Source organism: Pinus tabuliformis, chromosome 7 (genome assembly GCF_031772625.1).
Source record: "Pinus tabuliformis cultivar Carrire ecotype Pingquan chromosome 7, CPIR1, whole genome shotgun sequence".
NCBI lineage: Eukaryota > Viridiplantae > Streptophyta > Pinopsida > Pinales > Pinaceae > Pinus > Pinus tabuliformis.
The window spans coordinates 901,209,542-901,221,545 of NC_142293.1; the positions used below are offsets into that span (position 1 = coordinate 901,209,542).

The following is a 12,004-nucleotide window of genomic DNA, read 5'->3' on the forward strand; positions in this document are numbered from 1 at the left end:
TGATGTCTACAGCGCACTCAGTTGCTGCTTGCTGAACCTGTTGCATTCGTTCTTCTGATACCTCTATGTCCGGCGTGCTTCCCTGCATTTGTGCATGCATCCCTGCATTTGTGCATGCATCCCTGCATTTGTGCATGAATCCCCTATATGTCTGTGAGCTTTCCTTCGATATTCGTTAGGATTGTGAAGGCCTCGTTAATCCATGGCTAAACATGTGCTTTGAGAACTGCTTCCTTATGGTGCGTCGCATCCACCTGCTCCTTTAATGCCTTGGATTGCTACATCCTCGCAAGCCGCTGAGTGAGGACTATTGTCTACACAGTTTCTCTGATAATGTCGTACTGATGCTGGAGTTTGTGCACCTCTATCTCCAAGCGCTAGATGTTGGGGTCCTCTTGCAAAGTCGTGAGGACCTCAAGTGCCTATTCTAACATGCCGATACAGTTGCGCACTACACATCCAATTTCTTCCAACCCTGCTGCAATAGCGCTAGCACGCTGTTCTCTGATTTTTGGGGGAGTAGAAGGTTGCGCCTTCAACCGCAGCTTGGTGATCTAGAGATTCAATTCTAGCTTCACCTTTGTCATCTCTTCCTTGTCCTCGCAAACCTTGGTTGCCAAACTATGGATCTGTACTTCTACCAGTAGATCTACTACGATGACCAGCTTTGGGACACATCAGCAAGTGTCATCTACCATCTACACCAAATGTTGATTTTGCGACACCAATACATCGTGGTACAAGTTGAGTTGTTCTATGTTTATCTTCTGCTCACTAAGAACTTGGATTGCGTGTCTCTCCCTGGTGCACAGCTCTGTCGTTATCCCATCCTATAGTTGATACAACGTCTCTCACGAAAGGGAAGCCAAATTAAGGCCAAGTCCTTTCAACATGCTAACCAAAAATCTGTTGGTCACATTTGCTACAATTATGGCCCCTTTCGGTAATACTATCGTATTGTCTATTCGTGCATGCAACATCTACTCTGCTGTCAAGGATCTTGCTGCGAGGTGGGTAGAAAGGGTACCCACTTGAGGGGGCTGCACTTATAACTCCTACAGCTGCACCTTGAGGGCCCCCAACACAGTCTGGTGCTCCTACATGAACTCCTGAAGTGCTTCATTGGTGACATCGCGGACCATCTCGTCGATGTCATGGAGATCACCTTCAGTTAAGGTGTTTGGGTCAATGGCCAAATTCTAGGCCTTGACCTTTTTCCTTGGTTCTACTCTTTCTGCGATGTGTGGGTGCTTTAACTATGTGGATGTGGCCCTTAGGTCCGTGCTCCCTTCTGTTGTTTTTGTTTCCTTTGCCTCCTGCCCTTGCGAGGACGTTTCTTGGCCCTCGTCATCCTATGCTATTGCTGCCTATACTACTTGTGCTACTGCTACTACTTCTGCAACCTTCTTCTGCTCCGCGACCTTCTGTGTCACTTCTTGCGCTACCCTTTCCTTAGCTGTTGTGGTTTCCTTCCGCCTTTTCTCTACCAATTGAGTGACGCATACCTGGAATCATCATTTTTCTTCTATGCTACCGCCTTCTCTAGTTCTGCTACATCTGGGGCATGCCATTCATGAGACCATGTTTCCAAGACAGTAAGAATTTCATTTTCAGTGGCTACAAACGGTAGCTTTGTCCACTATTTCGCTGGATCCTTTCAGGCCCTATTATAAATGTTATGCATATCCGCTTTGAAGTCTGCAAAACTTTGTAGACTATTATACACCATGGGTGATAGGCATGGCTTCTAGTTGATCTACATCCGGATGTTCATGTCCATGAGCACCCAGAATATTTTGGTGTCACGGATCCATTTCACATCCTTTGTGGCCTAGAGAAAAGCATACTTCGAGACCTCCAGTAAGTCTCTGTCAATGTTGGGGAATTTATTGTCTTCTGGTAGTTCCCCTGCTATGAGCATGATGGATAACAAAAACCACGCATAGTGGAAGGTTTTACCCTGCTCCTGGGCTTCGCAACAGTTTTTTCAAAAATTCCTTGCAGAGGAATTTAGACCAGTTGAACTTGACCCCCTCCACACACTGCTCGGCCAGCATGACCACCGGTGCTGGTACCTCATCGGTGCGACACTTCCTCATAACTTTGTCAGCTAGGAGTTGGGTTGCTACATGTACCCTTTTGTCCTTGATGTTGGAGATGGTGTAGCCCCACTTCTTCTTATCCAAATTGTATTTTTCCTTCATGGTTGTTATCGGGAAAACTAGTGTCCATTCAGAGTTGCTAGTCCCACTAAGATGGGCAGCTATCTTAGAAACAAACAAACTAAAGTTACTTGTGTTTTCCTTTATGAGAGATAGATGAGAGAGAAGCAGAGAATACCAACCTCAGTCTTTCGCTAGTGTCCTTGCTTTTTTCCTCTCTCCCTTGATAGAGCTTTCGCCACTCCTTTCTCACTTGTCCCACTTCAAGGAACACCTATAGAGTCAAAGTAGCAAAATACCATCAAAGCATAGAGTTCTATAACAATAAACAATGTAGGATTAGATGTACATTAACCATATAAATGCATATACAAATACAAGATTCAGAGATATACAAGCATATGGAGGAAAATTCAAATAGATTTATTGATAGAAGTAGTAGAAGAGAGGATTACAACCAAGCTGTTTGATCTAGCATAATCCTCCCAACATGAAAGCCCTCTTCACCTCATGCAAAGCAAGATCACCCAACAATGTCTTCAAAGAGAAACCAACAGCACTTCCTTACAAATTACAAAATTCCAGCCTTTGGATCTCTAGGATGAGGGATCCATATATAGATGTTTGCAGGAGAGTGAGTCAGCTTCTGGGATTTTGATTAGTGTCATTTCATTGATAGTTCTTAGTTGCACTTAGAGATTTCATGATCTCTTACTCATCCCTAGGCAAATCCAGAGAGGCAAGTGTCATACGAGCAATTTCTAGAAGATTCTTTGAGTTTCCACCTAGCAAATTGCTTCTGCCATTTGTCTACTCTTGCTCATCATACCCTACAGAAGGGATTTTTACTATGCATCGCACCCCCCATGTGTAACAGGTGAGATGCATCGCACCCTCAGCATGGAGCAGTCTGTATGGTCCAGTTTTGACCAGTTCTGAGCAGTTTTTTAGGGAGAACTTCTGGCAAAAGATGTAATCAGCTGACCTTGTTCCTTTAGGGTATGAAACAACACTTTTAGGGGTTTAGAAGCCCTTGGTTTATGGACATATGTGATTGGGGTTACAGTGCCCAAATATGTCTATAACAGTTGCCCCCTAAAGCATGAGGTCGTAAATATTCTGATGTCGGGTGAAATGCTTTATTATGAGGATCTGAGGTTTTTCGAACTGGAAGGTGACCTCTAATAAGATAAAATACAATACATTATCTTCATAATATTTTCATGATCTAGCTGAGGTGCACATTCCCATGCTCAGCTTTATAAATTCATTTTCATGTACATAGGACAGACAACCGTCTGTGTGGCAGATTGATGATTCTGGTAGAGCCATCATCCATTAGCTTAGATGATTATCTGTGCAGCAATGATGTACATTTGATGTCTTTATTTTCCTGAATATATCACAGCCCGGATGGATGAAACTAGATCCGGGGTCTTCAAACTCATTCAATCTTCGCCCGAAGTACAAGTCGATCCATGCAAAAAGATGTTCTGATATTGAACATGGAACGACATCGCCTGATTACCAGCCAATGATGTAAGCTTTTAACAGGCATGAGAGGAATCACTAATAATGATAATGACCCTCAAGGTACTACAGTACAATTCAGATGGTGTGAATACATGAATCGATGTCAAACACCATGAAAAATCTTTCGGTTGAAGGCCATTGATGTAAACCTGTCGCTGGAAGTGAGAAACTTGCCATTGAGGCATGCAAGCTTCAAAGTACTGAGAGGGTTGTTCCTACGTCAACTTCTTGGATAATGTGGTGATGTTGACAAGAAGTGACCCGTCGTAGGAGGGCGTTAATGAATCCCACATCTATGACACGGAATGGAGCAAATTATTTTGTGGAGGTGAAAACGATCTGATGATACAAGGTTCAGGGTGGCAGTCATGAAAGAATAGATCATTAAGGTATTGTAGCGGATGATTTGTTAGGTAGGTTGGTGAATTCTCTGAGTGAATTCTCTTGAACATATTGGTGACACTAAAATGGATTTGTAGCGTTAACCCCAAAATGGATGGTGCGGCAGACCAATGGTGATATGACCGGTGAACGAAATAACCCAACCCGACTCAATCATGGTGATGGAGTGAAAGTGTAATGTTCAAGAGTGACCTGCTACCAATGAAGTTATTCAAGTTTTCTTCCCTTTTTCCCCAGTCATTACTGACCAGTACCTATTTATTTTTGTCAAGCTTGAGGAGGATAACATATGCTTGTTCTATACTTTTCCCTTCGGGAAAACCTGTCGCTATGTTTTAATGAGCCTAGAGATAGTGAAACTCACTCTTGTCTGCATGGACAAGTTTGTCGCTATTGTTTTAAAGAGTTTAACGACAAAGATAACTCGGTCCTTTTCAATTTTAGAGAGTATAAAAAGAGACAGAAAGGCAACTCTAGTAGTACTTTTTCGTAATATAATCCCTTAAGTCTGAAAAAGTATAAAATAATACGAAAGGGATGACTTTTCGATAGTTTTAATGAGCCGAACAAGACAAGCACTCGATCTTTTTGTGTAATGATCCCTCAGGTCCAAAATGATTAAAATATAGAGGAGGGATGGCACTTCCGATCGCTTTAACGAATTAGAGAGCCCAATTGCTCAGCAATATTTTCATATTTTACAAGTCAGAGGAAAAGAGCTTAAAGGAGACTCGTTTTTTGAGGAAAGAGTGATGTTTTTGGATAGCAACTGGTTTCAGGTAAGGTTTGGAACTTTTCAATCATGGCAGTGTAAAGAAGGTGACTAATAGAATCACTCATCGTAGTTGTTCCTAAAAAGGGTAAACAATCAAATGGAGGTGTATGATCGGCTAAAAAAGCGTGGAGGTGATGGTAAGAACACGACCAAGGTTCAAAGCTGATAATTATGCAATCGCAATGGTTATTTACTGAAGGTGGGTTTATTTTTTTTAATGAGCTTGAACTCTGTGGGAACATTTACTCATTGCTAGGTTTATTTTTTTAACGAGCCTAAACTTCGCGTAACACTGCTCGTGCCAGTTGTATAATAAGGATGTCTCTCATTAGAGGTTCATTTTTTATGGAGCTTGCCCCATGTGCAACTTTGCTCTGGAGCCTTTTGTATGCAAGCTAGGAATGACCAACCTACGAGTTTAAAGAGTTGAGAGCCTACAAACTAAGAAAATAAAAGGTCATTTTTCACTTGCATGGAAAAGGTTTGCATGCCCCCAGGTATAACGAAGTGGAGTTTCCAGGTTACCATACGGAAGTTCTTGCATTAGCAATATTGTTCCATCCGCGTAGCAGACAAAACACTTCCTTGGCTTTGTCCATCGAAATGGATGAAGGTGATTGTTGTCAGTGCTAATCACATAACCTTTGACGAGAGAATCCTTTTCCAGCCTAATCCCATTTTCCTAAACGGATAGGGGATCAAACTAGTCATATATCCTATGCAGAAACCTACCTTATATCTCGGGTTTTCCTGTGGAAGCATACCAGGGCGCATGCCCCCTGGGTTTCAGTCACAATCACCGAATCACTCGCGCTCATCAGGTGGATGGACTGGAGATTGATGAGATATTCCTTGTGCAAAAGGACCAGTTAGGGATGGAATTTGACTAATAGTTGTGTTTGAACAAGGGAATGAAAGTTGCTCAACTAGGTGGACCACTCTGCCTTCATTCGAAAAACACATCACTCAAAAGAGTGAGGAAACAATAGCTCCCATGCTATAAATGTAGTCACAACCAAGGAGTAGATTGTAATATATAGGCCCTTGGACTACCATCACGTTTAAATGAACGGTTTTCCTTCTCAAAGTTATAGGAAAATTTGGAAGGATCCCTAACGGTCGACTGGTTCCTTTGTTGAAGCCTGTCAGATTTCGAATCTTGGGCAGAAGTGATGGCGAACCAAGCACTTTCCAAACAGTTGAGGAAAGGATACTCACAGAAGCCCCTTCATCTATGATAGTATCAACCATGATCATTCTGTAAGCTTGTACTATGATTCAAAATGGTACATTAGATTGTAGGCGGGGTCTCCCTGGTGGATTCCAATCGAAGGAAACGACTAGACTGCTTGGAGGAGGGACAGAATAAACGGTCAGATAAATCTCTGATGAAATTCCTTCTTGTGGTAAAGGAATGGGTAGATTGCTCTCATGTTCATCGGATTCCGTGTTAATGAAAAAAATTTGAATGGCATCATTCTCATTCTCTTTGGTGGCAGTGTCATCTGAAGGTGGACCTTCTGAAGACAAGGTTGGGTCGACTGATGTCTCGACCTGTTGATTTTGGTCCAGTGTGGACTCAAAGGGTTTATCTTCAATGGTAGGTGCTTCGACCGACAACAAAGGTGTGTCAGTCGGATTTTCAACTAGAGATGGACTCGGCAAGAGTTTCTTGTATCCAGGAGGAAGTCGTTGCGGTGAAGTAGGACGGTTATCCAAAACTCTTTTAGCTTCATCTAGGAAAGGACAATGGTGGAGGGTATGATTGCCTTCACACAGTCTACAAGGAAATTTAGATCTTCCTTTCTTTCCATTGACTTCATTTTCACTAGTTGATGGTGTGCTCTCAACATGATCATCGAAGGTTGAAGACACCGGATTGTGCAAGTGAGGAGACCACTCCCTTAGGATCCGTGGGATGCAGGGACAATCTCAATGATAGTGGTCTCTTTTGCAAATGACACATGGAGATTCAGGTTTGGAAGGTGCAGCATGTGGATTTTCACCAGATGATGCATGGCTACCCCCTTTTGCCGTTGGCTTATTCTTATTCTTCTCCTTCTCTTTCTTCTTCTTCTCAGTTACTTGGTTTTTAGTGTTACTAGTTTCACCAAGCGAAGAGGAAGAAGGAGAGGGAGAAAAAAATGAAGCAGATGGTGGGGAAGAAACTTCAGTATCATCTGGTTTTTGATTTGATTGCTGAGGATTTACAGTGTTTTGAACGGCAGAGGTCGAGAAAAGCCATACTGGTAGGCCAATTGTGAGTCCTGGAAGGAACAATGTAGCCATGTGTGGAGCACCAACATCTCCCCAAGAGGAGAAGGGACTAGGATTTGACCCAAGGGAAATCCTTGATTGGTAGACTCCATTTTCTCAACCTTAGACCAACGAGGGAACAGTGACGTTATTTCGATTAAAATAAATTTTATGACGCTTTGACACAACTTTCTTTTTCAATTTTTAAGAGTCAAGAAAAAGCTAAAGATGACTCTAGTCGCCTTCGATTTTTAATGAGCCTGAAGTAACAAGTGCTCAGATGGACCTTTTCTTTTAAGGAGTCTAAAAAGGAATGAAAGTGACTACTCTGGAAATCTAGACAGGGGGATTACCAAACCAATCGCAAAACTACAGAATAATTTTTACAGTACGGCAGTCAATCTTCCCGAATGTTGTGTTCAGTGCATTGCGATCGATAGGGTGGCAGACACAGCTTCCTAAGGATAAAGGATGTAGCCTATTGTGGTCTCCCAATATATACTCGACAGTACGTGGGAGCACAAATCCATACTGGCACTTATCGTCTCAAGCCAACCTGCGATGAAAGCGATAGTTACCAGGCTTTACGACGCCAGAAAGCATCTCTAGCCTAGACTTCTAAATGTTGTACATTAGGTTCCAAAGCTTTTTTATGTTCATTGAGGTTTATTTTACAGTTGATCTTTCTTAAGAAGTTTGCCTTTAAGGTTCACCGCGTGATGTAGATATACAATTCCTAAATATGCAATCTAAGATGATAAATAGTCGTTTACTTTCTTTTTGCAATGAAAATCCTAGCTACTAAGGAAAGAGAAATGAAATTCTTTCAACATAGAGTAGAGAGAACACACTAGATGCACTTTTCCTAAATCAATTTCAGCATGCAGTCTAAATGCAAATCCACATGCATGTATTGTTTTTCAGTTTCCTTAATGTGAGAATGACAAAAGAAAAATAAGTACAGATCTAAACTATCTTCTTTCAAAGTGACATTACTAACAATTTTCTGTTCAAAAAATGAAAGGAAGGCTAAGACGACACTTTGCGATTTCGAATTAAAAAAAATGAAAGGAAGACTAAGATGACACTTTGCGATTTCAAATTCAAAAAATGAAAGGAAGACTAAGACGACACTTTGCGATTTCAAATTTAAAATATCTTTCGACACTTGAAATATTATTAATTCAAATCAAATACAATGGCAAAAGTGTAATCGACTATCTAAAAGAGGAATGCTTTACGACACTCTTTTTCTTGACTGAAAACGACACTTGCGACACTGTCAAATCAAAAGACGATAGTTTGATTAAGCTATTATTTGCAAAGGATAACTATAAATGATGAAAAATACATTAAAAACACTCACAATTCCTTATCAATGGAGGTTGAATAATCAAAGGAAGATGGTTTCGACAGTGATATAATGATCATAGATAGCAAAACTACTGAATAAAGCTAAAGACAATGAAGAGAAAACCAAAATCTGGAGGCAGAAACAGTCTTACTCAATCATCACACCTGTAACACAGGGAAACAAGGATGCATCTCACCTGCAACACACGGGAGGTGCGATGCATCCAGATTTCCAATGAGAGATAGTGCGATGGTCCAGGGACAAGACAGAGCTTGGTTTTCACTCACAGTTTGCAGCTAAGTTTAGGGATTCATATTGAGCTAATGATAGTCAATAAACACAAAGTATAGGGGCTGATCTAATGAGGTTATTTGAGCTACCACTAGGGAAATTAGGATGTTTGCAAGTGAGATGTTTAGTTCATAAACCAACTTGGAGATTAACTAAAGCAGCGTTGATCTATTTTACAGTTGCATAGCAAAAGCGGTTCTAAGGCTAGCTGGCTTAACTTCAGGCTCCATCTATGGTTTATAAAGCAAACAATAGTAACAAAACAAACAAACTATTCACTCCCCAGCGGAGTTTCCATTTTGTTGTCGGGAAAACTAGTGTCCATTCAGAGGTTCTAGTCCCACTAAGACGGGTAGCTATCTTAGAAACAAACAAACTAAAGTTACTTGTGTTTTCCTTTATGAGAGATAGATGAGAGAGAAGCAGAGAATACCAACCTCAGTCTTTCACTAGTCTCCTTGCTTGTTTCCTCTCTCCTTTGATAGAGCTTTCGCCACTCCTTTCTCACTTGTCCCGCTTCAAAAAACACCTATAGAGTCAAAGTAGCAAAATACCATCAAAGCATAGATATCCATAACCATAAACAATGTAGGATCAGATGTACATTAACCATATAAATGCATATACAAATACAAGATTCAAAGATATACAAGAATATGGAGGAAAACTCAAATAGCTTTATTTATAGAAGTAGTAGAAGAGAGGATTACAACCAAGCTGTCTGATCCAGCATCATCCTCCCAGCATGAAAACCCTCTTCACCTCATACAAAGCAAGATCACCCAACAATGTCTTCAAAGAGAAACCAACAACACTTCCTTGCAAATTACAAAATTCCAGCCTTTGGATCCCTGGGATGAGGGATCCATATATAGATGTTTGCAGGAGAGTGAGTCATCTTCTGGGATTTTGATTAGTGTCATTTCACTGATAGTTCTTGGTTCCACTTGGAGATTTCATGGTCTCTTACTCATCCCTGGGCGAATTCAGAGAGGCAAGTAACATACGAGCAGTTTTTAGAAGATTCTTTGAGTTTCCACCTAGCAAACTTCTTCTGCCATTTGTTTGCTCTCGCTCATCGTACCCTACAAAAGGGCTTTTCAATATGCATCGCAACCCCTGTGTATAACAGGTGAGATGCATCGCACCCTCAGCATGGAGTAGTCTGTATGGTCCAGTTTTGACCAGTTCTGAGCAGGTTTTTAGGGAGAACTTCTGGAAAATGGATGAAACAACACTTTTAGGGGTTTAGAAGCCGTTGGTTTATGGACATATGTGATTGGGGTTGCAGTGCCCAAATATGTCTATAACAATGGGTTCTGTGAGAGCCAAATCGTTGCCCTTTCCTTCAGCTATGGTTGCGAGGTCCTTTCCTTTACAGGGGAGTCGAGAGATGCAGTGAATTAGGTCAGTTGTGATGGAGATAGGCTCATCTAGCCACATATACCCATCATGCGCTAGGCAGAGCAGCTGCCTAATGAAGGAAATGGTGATAGGTGCATGGTGGAAATGTGGTATCCATAATAAGTGCAACAACCCAGCCTTTTCCACACTGCGCAACCACTTCCGCGGCTCTAGCATTATCACCGCCCCCTCAGTGTTCTGCTTCATTAGGTTCCTGATCTATAGGTGTAAGAAATTCTCATGGTCAACGAGGTCCCAGTCTTCAAATTTCATGGTTGGAACACAGCCTAGGTGTGTGCCCTCAAATACAATGCCATCTAGGAGGAGAGAGGTCTGTAGTGAACTCTTCGTTTCATCTAGGTCCTTTGGCACTTTGGTTTTCCCTTTCCATGGAGGGACACACATAGGCAGTTTTGTTGCAGAGAATATAGGTTGAATGTATTCCTCCATATCTTCGTCTTCTTTCGATGTGATGATAAGGGCCTGTAAATCTTCTTCTTACTCATCTGTGTTGACTGTGACCGCCTTTCATTTATCAACCATTGATAGCTTACTACATAGTGGGTTCCTCAGGGACATGCGTATAGGGGCCATTTCTTGTTTATCTTTCTTGGGCCTCGGCGTTCGCGATGATTAGGGGATTTTTGTCACAACCCCAATGCCTCCTAGAACATCCTCCATCATTTGGGTCTGCGCAGGCTCGTCGGAGGTTACCTCTTCGATCCCTAAGCCATCCTTAGTGGTTGTCATTGTAGCTAGGCTGTATTCTATCAGTTGCGAACTTAGGGGCTCAAGTATCACTCGGCTCTCAATGCTCAGTGCTCTACTCAAGCACTCAATTCTCAAATGACCAAGTTTTGTTTGCTGGCCAGCCCTTTGTGTTTTATAGTGCCTTTTGAATTCAAATTCGACTGTTCCCCCCAATTTTGGGCCATTAATGCTTTCTTAGCGGCATATTTTCCAAAATATTGCCCATAACTCGCATCTTAAATGCCACCGCCCACTGCATTTGGCCTCAAATTTCACATCCCATCATGAATAGTGACCTCAACAGTCACTTCCTAGCCAACCCGCGTGGCAGCGCAACCATCTGTGCATGGTCCCGAACCCTGTGATGCTTTGCTTCTGTGTGCATCCCCAATATCGCGCAGCTTTCAGGTAAAATAGTTTATAGTCCTACGCTTCCTTTCAACTGCCTGGAGTGCTAAGACCGTCCATTCTGCTGCTAGTCAGGTGGTCGCACCACCCATGTGGAGCTCCATCCCATTCTTCACCATGGTTCGCAGAGAATCACCACCTTCCATAGTTGTGGTCAGCATCGCGCACTGTACTATTTGCAACGTTCTACCCTGGTCACTACGTTTGGCGAGACGTGGTCTAAGCCAAGGTAGCAGACTAACCAGTTCATGGAAATAGTTCTCCCATTTGTCAGTATCATTGTACGCACCCTGTTTTACCATCCTCAGTTTTTTTACAAGAAATGCTTTCTTTGTTTCGTCTTCCAGCTTCTTGACCTCCTGTTATCGTGAAATCTAGTGTCCAGTCGGAGCTGCTAGTCCCACTAAGACTAGTAGCTATGTTAGAAACAAACAAACTAAAACTACTTTCGTTTTCCTTTATGAGAAGTAGATAAGAGTGGAATGAAGGACACCAACCTCAGTCTTGTGCTTGGTCACTTGCTCAGTTCCTCTCCCTTCTGACAGATCCTTGCCACTTCTCTTTCATCTACCCGGCTTCAAAGAGCACCTATGGAATCAAAGCAGCATAATACTATTGAAGAATAGGGATCTACAATCATAAACAATATAGGACCATATGTATATTGAC

The 12,004-nt window shown here is 42.0% G+C and overlaps 1 pseudogene; it reads right to left on the minus strand.

Annotated features, from left to right (window-relative positions):
• The window catches only part of LOC149250523 (uncharacterized), a 195,184-nt pseudogene extending 183,547 nt beyond the window's left edge, over positions 1-11,637 (minus strand).
• Between the last annotated feature and the right edge of the window lie 367 nt (positions 11,638-12,004).